Consider the following 18,910-nt stretch of genomic DNA (forward strand, 5'->3'; position numbering starts at 1 on the left):
TTTACAATCCTCCAGCTAGACGTAAAAGTTCTCCAAGTCCCCACCAGATTAGCTAGATACAGAGTGCTGATTGGTGCATCCACAAACCCCGAGTTAGACACAGAATGCTGATTGGTGCATATACAATCCTCCAGCTAGACATAAAAGTTCTCCAAGTCCTCACGGGACTCAGAAGCCCAGCTGGCTTCGCCTAGTGGATCCCGTGCCAGGGCAGTGGGTGGGGTTGCCCGCCAGTCCCGAGTCGCAGGCCTGCACTCCTCAGCCTTTGGGTGGTCGATGGGACTGGGGGCCGTGGAGCAGGGGACGACGCCCGTTGGGGAGGCTTGTGCCCCGTGGGAGCCTCTGGGGGGAGGGGGGGCTTGGTTATGTCCTGCATGTCCGGAGCCCTGCCCCGCGGGGAGGCGGCTGAGGCCCAGTGAGAATTCGAGTGGGGTGCAGGCAGGCCAGCAGTGCTGGGAGACCTGGTGCACCCTCCGCAGCTGCTGGCCGGGTGCTAAGCCCCTCATTGCCTGGGGCCAGTGGCGCCGGCCGGGGGCTCTGAGTGCGGAGCCCACCCAGCCCTCTCCCACCTGGAACTCGCGCTGGCCGCGATTGCTGCGCGCAGCCGAAGTTCCTGCCCGCGTCTCTCCCTCCACACCTCCCCGCAAGCAGAGGGAGCCGGATCTGGCCTCGGCCAGCCAAGAGAGGGTCCCCCACAGTGCAGCTGCAGGCTGAAGGGCTCCTCAAGCGCAGCCAGAGTGGACCCCAAGGCCAAGGAGGCGCCAAGAACGAGTGAGGGCTGCTAGCACGTTGTCACCTCTCAATATTACAGGAAAATATTATATAGAGAAAAAGTTATGTAAAATAATATGCAGATATAGCAAAAATCATGAAACTCTTATATACAACTGAATTTAGGAATATGCTCATCTGGAACTCACTCTAATACTCACTAGATGTGATAACTGAGTTCTCCAAGCCTTAGTTTCCTCATCTATAAAGTCTAGAGACATTCTTAATATTTCTCATGACTCTAGTGAGGCTTCATTTTTGAAATCTGTTCGTAAACTTTATAAAAGTCTAACTAGAAGTCTTTTAGGTGTCAAAATAATACCATTTTAAGAAATTAAAATCTTTTCAAAGTCTCCTAAATTTAACTTGAACATGAATGTAATTAAACCATTTGCTTCCCTAAATGAGATTATTTTGAGAGAAAAATACCTAAGATTTCCCTGCCGTTCATTAATGCAAGTATGCTAGGCTATCCTAGAATTAACCAACAGGTTATACAGTTAGGTTAAAAATTGTTCAACCTACTTTACTAAGTGTGTCTACTCCTGAATGGTTACCTCTCTGAAGTAGCTTAAGAGAATGACTGAATTTCCCTCTCAATCCCATTAAACTCATATTACAAATTTCAAAAATGAATGATGCAGAGCCTTCCAATTTTAAAAAGGCAAAATGAACACATCCTTCCACCATTTTGCTTTGAAATTGCATAAAGGCAACAAGACATCTGAAAGGCAGTAAGGCAGCTTTCAACGTGAACAAAACCTAGGCACTAGGTATACTCTACTTGAGAACCAAATTTTAAGAGAATGAGTTCTCAAACTTAGCAAATACCAGCCTAGAGCACAGAACTGTGCTGAAAAGACAACGGTACCTGGAGGTTAAAGAGCCCGAAGAAGGTGGTATCCTCAAAGGCAGAAGCAATAGTCCTTTATTTGCAGCCACAGGGTGAGATTGTGCAGTGACAGTGCGAGTTTCCTTGGTTTCTTTTTAGCAGGAAGGAATAAGAGACTCCAGGATAGAAAAAGAAACAAACTTGCCATCATTTCTTGGCATTGTATGGTGCTGAGGTAGGAAAGAGGAAAGATTCTGAAGTTTGAGATGTTGAACTCTGACAGCCTCAGAGATGTTTGAGTTAACTAGCTGACACTCAAAACCCTAAAGCTAAGGAGTTTCACTGTGCACCATCAAGGCTTCCTGCCACTCCAGAACACTGCAACACCAAACACCTCCCAAAATCTGGTTTTATCACTCAAAGATGAGTGATAATATAAAGGAATTAGCAAAAGATCAAGACAAAGATACTATAGTAAAACACAAAAGAAAAAATGGCAAAAAATACACATCATAAAAAATATTATAATAGATGAAAGTCACAAATGCATATCCAGAATCTCAGAGAATTAAATAAATGTTAATTTAAAACAAGAGCACAAAGAAAAGACACAAATATTCAAGAGGGAAGAAAAGATGACACATCAGAAGATTAGATACGAAGTGGCCAGGGCTCAGGAGATAAGTGGAAGAAAAAATGAAGCTGCCACAGAAATTAAGGCCAGTATGGAAATATCAAAGAGGAAAATGGACACCACAGAAAATATAGGACCGAGAAAAGAGAATAAACTTAAATGAATATGGTGACTTTTATAGGATTAGAGAGGAGATAGAAGATATAGCTGTGAGACAAAAGAGATCCTACATTCAAATAATTTTTATTGCTAAAAGAATCGAACAGAAGAAAAAAAAATCCAAGATATAATTGAACATTATCTTAAGTAAAAGCAGATTTAAAACTACAGATTGAAGGTTATACTACATGCCAAGAAATAATGAATCAGAGAGATAAACATCAAGACATACCTCAGGAAAGTAATTAAATGTAAAGTTAATGAAATAGTTATTTGGGTAGCCATCCAATAACAACCATGAAACTAGCAATATACTACCATTTTAACCTATAAAAATGGCAATTTCTTCTGGTTCCAGTTAATAACAAAAGTTTGAAAATAAGGACTGAGAGAACATGAGAATGTAGTGCAATTACATTGTCTGAAATTAAATGGATCATTTAATTCTGATTAATCCAGTATAGAAGTATAAATGTATTTAAAAGTTTAAAGTAAACACTAGGGGCCAGGTGTGGTTGCTCACATCTGTAATTCCAGCAGTTTGGGAGGCCAAGGCAGGAGGATCACTTGAGCCCAGGAGTTTGAGACCAGCTGGGGCAACATAGTGAGACCTCATCTCCACAAATAATATTTTTTTTAATTAGCTGGGCATGGTGGCATATGCCTATGGCCCAGCTCCTTGTGAGACTGAAGCAGAAGGATCGCCTAAGCCTGGTAGATGGAGGCTGCAGTGAGCCATAATCATGCCACCACACTCCAGCCTGGGTGACAGAATGAGACTGTCTCAAAAAGAAACAAACAAATGGCCAAGCGCAGTGGCTCATGCCTGTAATCTCAGCACTTTGGGAGGCCGAGGCGGGCGGATCACGAGGTCAGGAGATTGAGACCATCCTGGCTAACATGGTGAAACCCCATCTCTACTAAAAATACAAAAATTACTAGTGCGTGGCGGCGCCCGCCTGTAGTCTCAACTACTCGGGAGGCTGAGGCAGGAGAATCACTTGAACCCAGGAGGCAGAGGTTGCAGTGAGTTGAGATCACTCCATTGCACTCCAGCCTGGGTGACAGAGCAAGACTCCATCTCGGGGGGGTGGGGGGGTGGTGGGGGAAACACTAGGAAAACAAAAAAAGACAATATAATTAGCTAAAATCAGGTGAGGCAGGGAGAAAATGGGGGTAGACAAAATTGCAGGAACATTTTTTATCAGTGTTCACAATAGTGAGGATTAAGCATATACATAAGATTGTAACTATAAGGCTAAAAATGATATACAAAAACAATACAAAACTTTCAGATTATCAGATGACTATATACCAAGCAAAGAAGAGCAAAAAGACCAGAGGATAAATGAGAAAGAAAAAGGAAACATTAATTCTCATAATGAGAGGTGACAACGTGCTGCTGCTCACTCGTTGGGTCCGCGGCCTTTATGAGCTGTAACACTCACCATGAAGGTCTGCATCTTCACTCCTGAGGCCAGCAAGACCACGAAGCCACCGGAAGGAACGAACAACTCCAGACGCGCCGCCTTTAAGAGCTGTAACACTCACTGGGAAGGTCTGTAGCTTCACTCCTGAAGTCAGCGAGACCACAAACCCACCAGAAGGAAGAAATTCCGGACACATCTGAACATCTGAAGGAACAAACTCCAGACACACCATCTTTAAGAACTGTAACACTCACCACAAGGGTCCGTGGCTTCATACTTGAAGTCAGCGAGACCAAGAACCCACCAATTCCAGACACAATATGACTCATCTTTTATTAAAATAACTTTTTTTTTTCTTTTTAAGAGACAAGGTCTTGCTCCGTCACCCAGGCTGGAGTGCAGTGGCACGATCATAGCTTACTGTAACTTGAAACTCCTGGGCTCAAGCGATCCTTCTGCCTCAGCCTCCTGAATAGCTGGGACTACATGCATGCATCACCATGCCCAGCTGATTTTTTATTTTATGTAGAGACAGGGTCTTGCTTTGTTGCCCAGACTGGTCTTGAACTCCTGGCCTTAGGTAATTCTCCCTTCTTGGCTTTCCAAAGTCCTGCCATTACAGGTATGAGCCACTGCACCCAGTCTAAAGTAACTTTTTTTTTTTTTTTTTTAAGAAGAAATTTTGTGTAATTACTCTGATAGTACTCCAGGTATAGCCCTCTGAGCAATGGCATTAGCATCACGTAGGAACTAGTTAAAATTGCAAATTTATGGTCCCTCTGCTGACCTAGTGAGCCAGAATCTCTAGAGATGAGGTCCGGGAATCTGTGTTTTAATAACTCTCCATTGATTTTTGTGCACATTCAAGTTTAAGCACCACTGCATTATTGTCAATTGAAAGCCAGCATCAGTTGCTATCAATGAAAGGAACTACAGAAAATAAAAATGGATCCACCACATCAAATTTTAGCTGGATGCTGTTGCTTGCAGAGGCTCTGAGTTTTAAGCTTGCTCTCCTTTTATTAAAAGTGCAATTAGCAAATGCTATAAAGGTATTAAATGCATATAAACACCAAATGGAGAGTTTATCCTTGAAATATTGAAACAAGAAAATCACTTTCTTACCATGTCCTACACCATGTAAAATAGCTTCTCTTACTACCAAGTGATACCTATTCTACATTTTAGTACATATTGGTACAATTCCCAAATGTGTGGTAAACTTGAACTACCAACACCATGCTGTTTCCTTCATATCCAGCTCTCTTTGACTCTGATCTCTGATTTGGAAGTTGATTATTTCAGCCTTTGGTCACCTTGACTTCTTTGTTTCTGTATATACAGAGGTGTGGTTTTGTGGGCAGAAATGCTTTATATCCTCTCCACAAAACTAGATTATCTTTAGTCTTTTTTAAAAATCAAATCATCCTGGTCAGGCATGGTGGCTCACGCCTATAATCCCAGCACTTTGGGAGGCCGAGGTGGGTGGATCACGAGGTCAAGAGATCAAGACCATCCTGGCTGACATGGTGAAACCCCGTCTCTACTAAAAATACAAAAATTAGCTGGGCTTGGTGGCACGCGCCTGTAGTCTCAGCTACTTGGGGGGCTGAAGCAGGAGAATTGCTTGAACCAGGGAGGCGGAGGTTGCAGTGAGCTGAGATCGCACCACTGCACTCCAGCCTGGGTGACTGAGCGAGACTCTGTCTCAAAAAAAAAAAAAAAAAAAAAAAAAAAAAAAAAAAATCGAATCATCCCATCTCTACTTACTTTTCTAATGAAGTCCAATTTTATGTCCCTTCAATGGTGTTCAATCCTTCATTGTACAGCTGGAAGCCAACTTGGAATTCAATTCTCTTCCTCTTACTGGTAGGCAAACTTATCAGAGAATTGATTGGCAATAGAGAGTTGTACAGCCTTGAACTAAGTTAAGACCTGGATTAAAGTCTCATCCTATAAGTCTTAGCTTCTTCTCTTGTAAGATGAGGCTGAAAGGCTAACAAGACCTATTTTAGAGGTTTTAGTGAGGATTAAAGAAAATAATTCATATGAAAGCATTTCCATGATGCTTGGTATATAACAGTTGATCAACATGGTGCTATTATGACTCATGTTACTACTGCAGGTATTATTATTAGTATGATTATTTGTATTTCTAGCACTACTACTACTACCGTTACTATTATTGCTGTGACTGAAGGTCTTGAAGTTTGTGTGAATCATTCTGCCATGCTAGGTAAGCAATACCTCAGTTTCACCTGCTATTTAAGAGGTTATTCCCTTTACTTGACAATGGTTTTTATGGTTAAATGTACCAAAAGTGACGAAAAGATTTACTTATTTACCCAATCTGAAGCACACCAAGGTCAGTATCACATAGGGGAATAATGTCTATTTGCCAAATGGTGTGTTTGGAAGTATTCACAAATATATTTTCCACAGTCTCAGCACCAACTTGGAAATTATCATATACTATATTGAGGTAGGCAAGTACAATAGTTAAGACATAGAGCCTGAAGCTAGACAGTACCAGTTTAAAAGCTGACTCATCCACTTACCTAGTTGTGTTACTCTGGGTAAATTACATTAATCCTGTGTCTCAGTTTCTCCATCTCTAAATTGAAGATAACACCTACCTCATTAGGTTTGAGGGATTAAGGGAGCTACTATATACAAAGCACTTAGACTAGGTACTGGTCTATCTTTGCTATCTATGCTATCTTTGTGTTAGATCTCATTATTTTAGTCATCATACCTTTCAGCTTAGGTTAACACAGTATTCTATGGTTAGTCGTTAAGATCTTAGTTTGAATTGGATGATCAATTTAGATTGGGAGATCAAGGTATGTGGGAATAGGACAGAAAAAAATGCATGTTTTTAAGATTTAATTGACTAAACAACAAAATTATATACTCATACACAATAAGCACACGCATATAAACACTCACATACACACACACATGCATACACACATTCTCACATTCTTGACCTTGATGACATTTCTGTGATTGCAGCAGTTTAAAACCAATGATCAGGAATGATGTTTTTTGATGCAGTGGTAAGGGGTCAGGAGAGGGCTGAGAGGGAAAGCTCAGATTTCTCAGGAAAGGCCCAGAGGGCCAGGCAGCAGTCTCAACACCCCAACTAGGGTAGAATGGGATTGATAACATGAAAAGAAGAATAAGAATGGGCTAAGGGTGATAATAAAATGAATAATCTCTTACATTTACAGAGCAGGTTATCATTTCCTTAGCATAAATCTTGCAATAACCTTGGGAAGATGGAAAAGAGAAAAGTAGGGAGGAAAATGGGCCTGGCAGAAAAACCCTCTCTCATCATTTCATTTTAGACTCCTGGTGTCTGCTGGTAACATCATGGAGTTTTGAGTCTGGGTGCTTTCTTTGGGCTTTTCTTAAAAATTAGACGTTGATGAAAATACTCAATGGGATATTGAGGGAAAGTATGATCGTCTCTTAAGCATTTTATAGTTTGCTTTCTGTCTATGCTCATCAACTTGCCATTTTTAGAGAGCAGAGAACTTTCTTTGAATTTCTACATAAGTGAGTATAGCATGAGCATCAAGACTGTTTATTCTCCAATTGTTTGAAGAGATACAATAGTCCTTATCAATCTGAAGCCCCTCAAGACCACAGTCCATTGTATTGCTAGCTTACTCAAAGGTCACACCATGCTATAGACAAGAAGGGCAAATCTTTAGGGAAAATTGAGGTTGTGGTCTGGTACACTGTAGTGTTGTTGACTGTATCACCACCTTGATCTTTTCAGCCAGGGGTCATAGCAGGGTTATGGCATGGAATGGTACAGCTCTTGGCTGATGAAGCCACTCTCTGGGTCTTAGTAGCCCTGGTGGCCTCACTGTGGGGGACCACCTGAATGAGGAGTGCATAATTGAATCTGCTGTTCTAATGCAAAGCTACTTCAAAATGTTTTGATGGACAATCGTTATCTGTCTTGGTATTTAAAACTCCCTTAGTAAGTGGTCATTAGACCTGCCTCTCCACATCTCCCCTCCCTCTTTTTTCCCAGTGCCTTCTCTTGGCACAGAATGATAGAAATATCCCCAAATCTTTGCACACTTCAGAAACATGCTGTACCCTGAATATGTCTCACAAAGAAAATGTTGAAAGACTTTGCATCGGGCTCATAAAATTCTAACCTAAAAAAATTATGGGCCTAGGTCAAAAGAAGTATGTACAAAAAGCCATTTGGACTCTGTGCAAAGGATTGTTGACACAGAACATATTCTTCTTTTAGACCATCAGTGGGAGACTGGCTGGTCTCCAGCCATGCATAAATCTGTCCATGTGCAATTGGTAGCAGTTCCTAATTGTGGAAAAGGAGGGTGGGAACGGACTGAAGCAGAGAAAGCTGAGACTGGCAGGCGGGGCACAGCCAGGAGGGAGACACCCAGCACTTGATGCCACCCTTCCGGAATGCCTCCACCAAGGGACTGCACTGAGCATACATTACCACCTTTTCTGGAGCTCAGGAAAATAAGACCATAAATAATGAATAGGTACACCCGAGTGCATTGTGGAATGATTGGATATTGAGAGGAAGAACGTGTCCAGGCTAAGAGACGGGCAAGTAGAGCAGCATTTGCTGAATATTGGGAAAAGCTGAGTGTCCCAATTAATTTTTATGAAAACTTCTCCTGTACCCCAGCTATCCAGCCTGTGCTCTCCAATAGGGGAAGGACATTAATGCTCTTGGTTCTTGATGGGTAATACACTGTAAATAGCCTTGGATGGGGGCATTCTTACATGTCTGGAAGGCTAATTTTCAGGCGCTGAGTTTACTCTCCAAACGTTTCCCTGTGAACTGTCTTTCTCTGGGTTGGAACACTTTGTGTGCCACCATTGGAAAGCCTCTTTTGTAAATTTTTACTCCATTATGTTGCAATTTTAACATCTCATGCTTTTGGCACTTGAAGCATTTTTATAATGGTCTTTGGTTTATTTTTGGCTCAGTTTTACGGCTCTCTGCCAGCCTCCAACTTCTGCTGTGTAGCTGACCCAAAATAGTTTCAAAGGCTCAGATGCAACTCGATATCAAAATTTTCTCCCCACATATTAAAGTTAGCCTTGTAAATGCTGAAGGTACTGAAAAAGTTTTCCTGAGTAGTTATTAGACTCACAGGACGTGTTGTACCTTCGGCTCATGAGATAAGAAAGGCAAATTTCTATGTCACTTGCAGGTAAATCCAAATAAAAGATGCCTCTGCAGTGAGGTGCTTTCTACAAGTCAGAAAAAAGTTCCAGATGTATAGAAATTGGGTTGACATTTAAAGGGTTCTAAATATGCTCCATAACCAGCTAGGCTGACGAGTGTCCTCATGAATCTTCACCATCTGATTCCTCATGACTATATATTACTACTTCCACCACCACCAGCTAACAATGGTAACAGTTATTCTCTGATTACTTTTAATGTGCCAAGACTTCTACCATCTACAATCTTGTTAAAGTATCTCATTAACTTTATAATTGGAACCATTTTCACCACTGTTTTACAGATAAGAAGAGAATTTGTGATTTAGAGCAACGATTTCCAAATAGGGCTGTAGAATTGCCTGGGGGGTTTTCAAAAATCTCAATGCCTAGGCAGCAACCTGTGCCCATTGCATCAGAATGACTAGGGGTGGAAACCAGGCATTAGTATTTTTAAAAAATACAAATGAAAAAGACGATTTTAATGTACAGTAATTTCATGTTTGGAAAACACTGGCTTAAACAGATTTAAGAGATTAGCTGAGAATTACCCTGCTACCAAACGGTAAAATGAAGGGACCATTTGAGTCTAAACCTTGTACTTTTACTGATATACCAGGATGCCTTTCATGCTCCTGCAGGAAAAATGGTAAAATTTATATAATAATGTAGCCTATGGACCCTACTCTCAAGGAATTTATGGTCTGAGGAAAAAAATGATGTAAGTAAAGACCAAATCAGCATTAAGTGACGTAGCAGGGGTTATGAACTCAGGAAAATTTGAGAGCTATTTAACTAGCCAAGGACATGGGATGGCTTGGATTTGGTGCCTTATGTAAAAGAAACACTGAAAAAAAGCCACTCTAACAAAAGTTGAGATCGGTTAAAATCAGAGGTAGAGATTGAAGAACACTGACAGCGATGATGTTAGCACTAGGGAAACGGATTCTTTGGGAAATTATATCATACATTCACTTATCAAATAATTTACTCATTATTAGAGGCAGGGTGCTTTAGACATATTTAATGTCACAGTAAACCAGAGTGGTATTATCATCCCTATTTTACAGATAGAAAAACCGAAACTCAGTGTAGATAAAACTGGAACTCACATAACTTAGAAGTTTCAGACTTGGAATTCACATTCAGATTTATTTAACTAATATTGATAAAGGCCCTACTGTGTGCCAAGGAGTGAGATAGATGCTGGGGATATAATGGTATATAAAAGCATAGTCTGTGATCTTATTGACCTTCAAGTCTAGTGAGTAAAACAGACATGAACCAAACTTTCATACAAAACACATAAAAATGTAAATGTGTTCTAGTATATAAGGCAAGAAGCATAGTAGGTGTTAATTAGGCAATTAAAGGGAAGGAAACAGACTAAGGGAACAGCTCATGACATTTTTCTATGTTAAAAGGAAACATGGAAATCAGAAGGAGATGAAAGAAGCCCCATGAAGGGGGACCACTGGAAAAGAGGGTAAATCAAGATAAGGTTGGAGGTGGAGAGGTGGCCAGCGTTAGCTGTGGATGGTGGGAGAAGCTGTGGGAAGTGACATCAGATTCATGTACTGAAAGAATCACTCTGGTTGTCTTGTAGGGAACGTTTTGCAGGAGGCCAGACTGTATTATGTCAGTGGCTGTCAAACGTTTTTTGTAGGTGATTCCTTATAAGAAATACATTTTGTATTGTGACTCAGTATGCTCACATATAGACACACATGCAGACACACACCAGAAGTTAGTGTCAAGACCTAAGCCTTTTTATGAATGAATATTTCTTTTATGTTTTATCTAGTCTATTTTAGTTTTTTTAAAAAAGGGCTGGTTGCCATCCACTTCATTTATTTCACAGTCTACAAATGGTATGCAGTTTGTAAGAATAGTGATTGAGGGCGGGCGTAGTGGCTCACACCTGTAATCCCAGCACTTTGGGAGGCCGAGGTGGGCGGATCACCTGAGGTCAGGAGTTCAATACCAGCCTGGCCAACATGGTGAAACCCCATCTCTACTAAAAACATAAAAATTAGCCAGGCGTGGTGGCATGTGCCTGTAATCCCAGCTACTCAGGAGGCTGAGGCAGGAGAATCGCTTGAACCCGGGAGGCAGAGTTTGCAGTGAACCGAGATTGCACCACTGCACTCCAGCCTGGGCAACAGAGTGAGACATCGTCTCCAAAAAAAAAAAAAAAAAGAATACTGAATACTGATTGAAGCTGGGCATGGTGGCTCACACTTGTAATCCCGGCACTTCAGGAAGCCAAAGCAGGAGGATTGCTTGAAGTCAGGAGTTTGAGACCAGCTTGGGCAACAAAGTGATACCCTGTCTCTACAAAAACAAATAGAAAAAATTAGATGTGATGGTGTGCACCAGTAGACTTCAGCTACTCAAGAGGCTGAGGTGGGAAGATGGCTTGATCTCAGGAATTTTTGGCTGTAGTGAGCTATGATTGTTTCACTGCACTCCAGCCTGGGCGAAAGAGAAAAAAAAAAAAAAACCAAAAAAACAAAAAACTTTGTGAGCTATAATAGCTACTAGTCTATTACAGTGGTCTCAATGAGAGGATAATAGAGAGTGAGATAAACTGAGAGATAACAGGATAGGGAAGAGATAAGGAAATCTATGAAGGATGACTTAGTTTTCTGGCTTGAGAAACTGTATAGATGGTGGTTTCATAAATAGAGAAACGATACCTTAGAGGAAGATCAGCCTTGGTGGGGATAAATCATGGGTTCAGCTTTGGACATTTTGGGTTTACGGTACCATGGAGATACCTCTCAGGAGTTGTCTGTGGGAGAGGCCTGGACTGGAGATGTACATTTTTGTGCTTTCATCAGGTGATTGAGGGACAGTCCTAAGTGAGGCTGTCAGGAGACAAGGAGTATGAGTGAGAAGAGAAGACCCAGCACCAAAGTTTGAGAAACTCCAAAATTTAACTGGCAGGTAGAGGAGGATGAACCTGTGAAAAGGATGAGAAGAATGGGCTGGCAGGAAAAAACAGACGGCTTGAAGCTGAGAAGAGGGTGCTTAAAAAAAGAAGTCAACAGTGCCAAATGCTGCCACACAGGGTCAAGTGGGAGAAGAAAGAGTCCGCTGTCTTTGTGGATATGAATGTCATAGAGCTGTTCTGATGGATTCATGGGGGTAGAAGCCAGACTGCAGTACTTTGAGGCCCTAGAAAGGGAGTGATAGACATCAACTCCCTGAGAAAGCATGCTGCCACCTTGGTGAGAGGCCAGAAACCAAATGTACTGTTCAGAAAAGGCTTTTGTAGCAACAGAAGAGCTCCCAGTTTTCTGAACGGGTCCTGGGGCTCTGGGCTGCCCCCTTCCCTGCAGAGTCTCAGTTTCTTTGGTGACGACCAACTAAGTTAATTCTCCAACCCAGGCATAAGTCACGTGTGCTATCGATATGAGTGCACTTGCGCAGGTGGGTAGTTTAAAGTAATGGATACAAAAATCAGGGACACTGAGTATTGTATCCACTGACAGTGCTAGCTCCTGACAGAAGGGCCTTTGGGCATCTCCCTTGTGCCTTACCACACACTGTACACTCCTGTGTGAAAGAAATAGAGGTGGAGAGAGGTGAGGAATTTGGCTCATGTGGCAAGGGCCAGAGCTGGGATTCCACCTCGAGTCCTGTTCTCTAAGACTTTTGCTTGCTGGTCAAAAGTCTAGAGGCACCAGAAGGGTTCTTTGTCCACCCATCAGGTAAGGGTGTGGCTGTGCAGAAGGTTGCTTTGATTGCCTGTTGAAGAGGGCTTGACATACATGGGCCATTTTCGACAATAGAACTTCTTTCTATGCATCTGCTTTCACCACCTGGACATTCCTCATCTACCCTCATGTTACTGAACACTTCACCATAATGGTGGCCTGTTCCACCTTTAGGAATGGATATTAGATTCACCTGAGCCATGAAAACAATATAAGGCTAATAACATTGGGAGCAAATCAACAGGAAATAATAGAATACGGACATTTATTATATATTATATTTTATCTTAGATATATCTTGACATACTTGGAAATTTTTGTTCTCTCGTTCCTTTCATATTGATAAGGTGAAGGTCTGATCTTGGAGTTGTAGATGTTCTCATGTTCAAACAAACTGTCATTAATAAAGGCTACTGCTTACAGTGCTAACTAAATGTCAGATATATTACATACATTTTATCTAATCCTCAAAACAGTCATATAAAATAGGTTTTTTGTGGTCTTTATTTCACAAATGAAGAAACTGAGTCTGGGGTGGATTAAAAATGGCTGCAAATTCTTTTCCACCTTTCCATCAAGAAGTCGATGTTTTCCCCCCTCCTTTGACTCTGAGTTGGCCCTTGTGGCCGACTTGACCAACAGCATTTGGCAGAAGGGACACGGCATGTTCTAGATCTAGTTTTTAAGAGGCCTGGAAGCTTTTGCTTTAGTTCTAGCTGCCATGTGAGAATTTCAAGTACCCTGAGACTGTTACGCTTTGAGGAAGCCCAGGCTAGCCATGTGGAGAGGCTACCTGGGGAGGGGGCAGAAGAAGACAGAGAGACAGACAGAGATCTATACCCAGCCAGCACTAGCTCACCAGCCATCTTAATCTAGAAGTTATCTTGGACATATTCTAGCTTCATTAGAAACTGGGGAAAAAACCTGCCCCCAGTCCCCTCAGGAAACCATGACTGTCAGTTAAAATGTGGGCCCCAAACGTATGAACAGAGTTGGGCCATCCCAGTCATTTTCAGTTCTCTGTACTACTCTGAGGCCACAGACATTGTAGAGCAGAGATAATCTGTCCCTGCTGTGCACTGCCCTAATTCTAGACTCCGCAAAACCATGACTATGGTAAGATGGTTGTTTTAAATTACTGAGTTTTGAGGTGGTTTGTTATGCAGCAATAAGTAACTTAAACAGTATTTCATTAAGCAATTTTGCCTGATGACAGAGGAAGGAGCGGAGTCTGGATTCAAACCCACATTTGCCTGATTACAGAGCTGGCCACTCTCTGCTACTTTGTGTGGTCCCTTCTTCTGGGACTTTTAGATTGGTGTTTCATTTTCTACTAGGTGTCCCACTCAATTTCTCTTAGTTTAATTCCTGGACACACAGAAGGGATAAAAAGGTTCGTTGTCCTACATCATAACAATAAAAAGTTAAATTACAGGCGAAGAAGTTCTGAAGATAATGTTGTGCCAACCTGTTGTTAATTCTTTTTCCTAGACCTTGTTAGGAAAATAGGAGGGTCCAGAAGACCACGCTAGCCAGAACTTCGTCCCTGCCCACTCCCACTTTTCAATGGTTAAAATGAGACTATTTTCTCTACTTCTTGATTTTTTTTTTTTATGTTTTAAAATAAAGCATGATGAAGGTAATTCTGCCAGAGGAAGGAGGCAAAAGAGGATCTCTGGAAAACAAATGCATTACCCCTATTCCAAATTACCATGAAGTAGGAACCCAGGGAGTCATTTTGTGGGATCTTTGGGAAATGGCAGGAATTCAGCTTACAGGATAAATAGGGGCTGTTCCTTCAGAAGACGTTCTGTGTTTCTGTGGTAGTGAATATACTATGTGATGATAGCCCTGCGAATAGCTGTGTTTATCAAATTCCAAAGCAAATACTCAAGTGAAACTCCACATGAAAGGCCAAACCACAAGCTGGAGGTTCCCCATGGCACTGCCAAATTTGCAAAAATGTCTGTGGTTGGTGTATGTGTGTGTGTTTGAATTACACATCTATTATACGTGCATCTATTTCTAATGACTGCTACATAAAACCAGAAGAAAGGCTTATCTCTTACCTAATGTTCTAATATCTGTTTATTATCTCATTTCTCTTACCTAATGCTGAGTAGGCAATGATGGGTAGACCTCATGAAGGTTTTGTTTTAGAGACAACTTCCCTATCCATAGAGGTATTGTGTTATCTAACTTCTAACTCTGGCAATATCTGGCAAGAAAGACATAAATATTGAGTTGCAGGGAAATGTTTAGTGTGTAAGAAGTAACTAGCTGATGTGTACATAGGTGTTGTAGATTAGATCATTGTTTGGCAAATATTTACTTTCTTTATCCCCACTACCTCTATGAGAGGAGTATATTTCCCCACTCTACTGATGTGGACTTGGCATTGTGATTTGCTTTGGTTAATGGAATACATAGGAAGTGACAGTGTGTGAGTTCTGATTCCAGGCCTTAAGATGCTTGTATGTGTCTACATGAACCTCTGGAAGCCTTCAACTTCTTCCCTTGATACCAGCAGCTGTCTCTCTAGCAAAGGGCCCAGAATGACCACTGTGGAATAGAGTTATTTCAGCTGACTTGCAGCCTAAGCAAGAGTGTATTAGGCTTTTCTCACACTGCTATAAAATACCTGAGACTGGGTAATTTATAAAGAAAAGAGGTTTTATTAGGTCATGGTTCCATAGGCTGTACAGAAGGCATGGCTGGGGAGTCCTCAGGAAACTTACAATCATGGCAGAAGATGAAGGGGAAGCAGGCACATCTTCACATGGCCAGGGCAGAAGAGAGACAGAGGTGGGAGGTGCTACACACTTTTTTTTTTTTTTTTTTTGAGATGGAGTCTTGCTATGTTGCCCAGGCTGGAGTACAGTGGTGCAATCTCAGCTCACTACAACCTCTGCTTCCCAGGTTCATGCAATTCTCCTGCCTCAGCCTCCCAAGTAGCTGGGACAGGCGTGTGTCACCACACACAGCTAATTTTTTGTATTTTTAGTAGAGACGGGGTTTCACTGTGTTCACTAGGATGGTCTGGATCTCCTGACCTTGTGATTCACCCGCTCAGCCTCCCAAAGTGCTGGGATTACAGGCGTGAGCCACCGCACCCAGCCTGTACACTTTAAAGCAACCAGATCTTATGAGAACTCTATAATGAGAACAGCACTAAGGGGATGGTGCTAAACTATTAGAAACTGATCTAATTGCCTCACACCAGGCCCCACCTCTAACATTGGGGATTACAATTGAACATGAGATTTGGATGGGGACACAGACCCAAACCATATCACAGAGCCTTATGGTGTAGTCACTGAGTTCTAGGTTGGCTAGTTACTCAGCATTATTGTGACAGTTGCTGATTGATATAATAAGTGTGTTTCAACTTATGTGCAAATTTCTTTTTCCCTGAGCTTGTTCTTATACATTAAGTTTGCTTTTATGGTTGCAAGTTGGATGAAACAGTAATAAAAAAAACCCAAAATATGAAAATCAAACCTTTGGTTTATTCAGAGTAGAGTTTGTGATGAGAAAGGATGGCTGTCAGCTGAGGACAGGATAGAGGACTGTGTGTAAGGTTATAGAATAGCTATAAAAACTAGACAAATGGACAACTGGGCATGCATCACAAGGGAGACGGGGCAGTTTTTTCATTGCTAGGGATTGCATCTGTTATGTGAATTAGGTAAGTGGCCTGATTGGGCATATGCAGTTGAGGAAGAGCCCTATAATGGTTCCTGGCGAAAGGGGAAGATGAGAGTATGGATTTGCTGCTGCCATGTGAAATTGGTGGTCTACTATTCTAAAATATCTTGTGGGAAGGAAGAGAGCTTAATTTCCTTTAGAGGTGGTTGGATTCACCTGCTTCATGAGGCACTATATGGCTGACTCACTCTCCAAGCTTAAACCAGCAGAATGACATATTTTCTGTGATGCCAACATTTTCCCTGGACCACAAGAGACCAGCAGAGGAAGAGTGGTCTGGGCAGACAGTCAACTCTGACCACATAACAACTCTGCCTTTTTTCTTCAGATTGTATGTTCTGGAGGGACACTGGCAAACATCTTTGCCTTTTAGTGTGGACACATCAGCATCTTAGGAAACACATCCAGAATTCAGTCACAGACAAGAAATCCCTCCTCACAGCCCTTTCGGCTGCTGCCAGTCTCTTCGCTTTAGCTGAGTGCCAATGATAGACTGCCAAGCAAGTACTGTAGTACTTCTTTGTGAGGTTGAACTAAAATGTGAAAAAAAAAATCAACCAATGTTTATGGAATGACTCACATGTCCTGGGTTGGTTGTTTTAAGTGGCTTACTTCATTTGCTCCTCATACAATAACACTATGAGGTAAGTATTATTGTAACCATTTTACAGATGAAGAAACTGAAACCCACAGTTAATCAACTTACTTCCGGTCACACAGCAAATTGGCAGAACTGACTCGTTGACCCAGGTCTTTTGGTTCTCAATCCAGTCTTCTTTCCATTATGCCTGGAACTTTCCTAAAATTTAATTTTTGGCTTAGGAGATACAATTTGGTAGAGAGACGGTGGTTGACTCTGTTAGATACAAATTGCGGGAATGTAAGGGAAGGCAGTTCAGACTGTCTCATGGAGTGGAAGCAAGACATCCTTGGAGCCCGTGTCAGGAGGATAGATTAAGAAAATGTTGGGGAGTTTTCTATCAGCCTCAAGCTTTCTTCAGAGCCTTGAACCTGTATTAGAATAGATATTCGCAGCAGGCAGAAAGAGGGCAGGAGTTTCCTCTGGCCTATAAGCGTTTTCTACTACCTGGTTATGGCAGTGAGAAGACTCCTGATATCTGGACAATGGTGACTTCTGTTTGATGAGAACCCATAATACTGCAGAAGCCAGTCTAACTGTGAGTGTACATCTGTTTTCTGTTGGTACCTTTGTCAGTCTTGAAGCTGAGAAGGAGGAATGAGCAGAGCGAAAATCAGAACGGGCTTTTATTATCAACTCTGCTGTGTGATTGTTGCAACTTACTTAGCATTCTTCAACTTTGCCTTTCTGTATTGCAAGGAGGTTAGATGATATCATTGCTTCTTTCTTCTTTGTAGAAGCAAAAATATTTTTAAAAAATAACATCTGACATGGAATCTTAAGATGTAGTATAGATTCAACTCTTCTGGATGAAGCGAGGATTGGATTAGGTGCCCGATATGGTCTGAATGTTTGTGTTCACCCAGAATTCCTGTGTTAAAACCTGATTACCAATGTGGTAGTAGGAATTGTGTGGCCTTTGGGAGGTGATTAGGTCATGAGAGCATCTCATGCATGGGATTGTTGCCTTATAAAAGAGGCCTCAGAGAGATCCCCTGCTACCATGTCAAGACACAGCAAGAAGGTGCCATCTATGAACCAGAAAGTGGGCCCTCACCCAACAGCAAATCTGTTGGTGCCTTGATCTTTGACTTCCCAACCCCCAGAACTATGAGAAATAAGCATCTGTTGTTTATAAGCCACCCAATCTATGGTGTGTTGTTACGACAGTGTGAAGGGAATAAGACAGACCCAAACCGAGGGGCTGTCTGGAAGCCCTTGAGTCACATATGAAAAACCCAGGGCTTGGTGGACGAGATTTAAAACTGCTGTTCTGGGTGATCTCTTGGGTCTTTTTCAAAATTAATAGCATGGGATTACAGAACATGGTGGTCTACATTGCCCTCTAACTGTCCTCCAGGTGTTCGTTTCTTGGTTATTTCCAAATCTTCCAGCCTTGGGGAGGCATCCTTCATTATGTATTTACATTTTCTTTTAATTGTCAAATGAACTGGCTTGAGCTTCTACATATAAGCTTCTCACCACCCTTTCCATCCATATCTGAGGATTCTTGAGGGGTGTCCATATCTCTCAGTCATATGTTGCTCCAGTTTTCTGCTTCTGCTAACCACACATTTCCTCTTTTGCAGTTGACTCTTTCTTCTGCTCATATCAGCTCAATATAAACAGCAGCTGTCTTTGGTTCTTTTCCAAGAACCACTCACATATGGCTGCATGAGTCTTGCTTTTACTGAAGGTTGGCAGTAATGGAGGGTTGGAGGGTCATGGCACCTTATAACACAGCAGATAATTCAAAATTGAATTTTAGCCATCCCTGTTTTA

The sequence above is a fragment of the Symphalangus syndactylus genome, chromosome 3, assembly GCF_028878055.3.
Source record: "Symphalangus syndactylus isolate Jambi chromosome 3, NHGRI_mSymSyn1-v2.1_pri, whole genome shotgun sequence".
Classification (NCBI taxonomy): Eukaryota; Metazoa; Chordata; class Mammalia; order Primates; family Hylobatidae; genus Symphalangus; species Symphalangus syndactylus.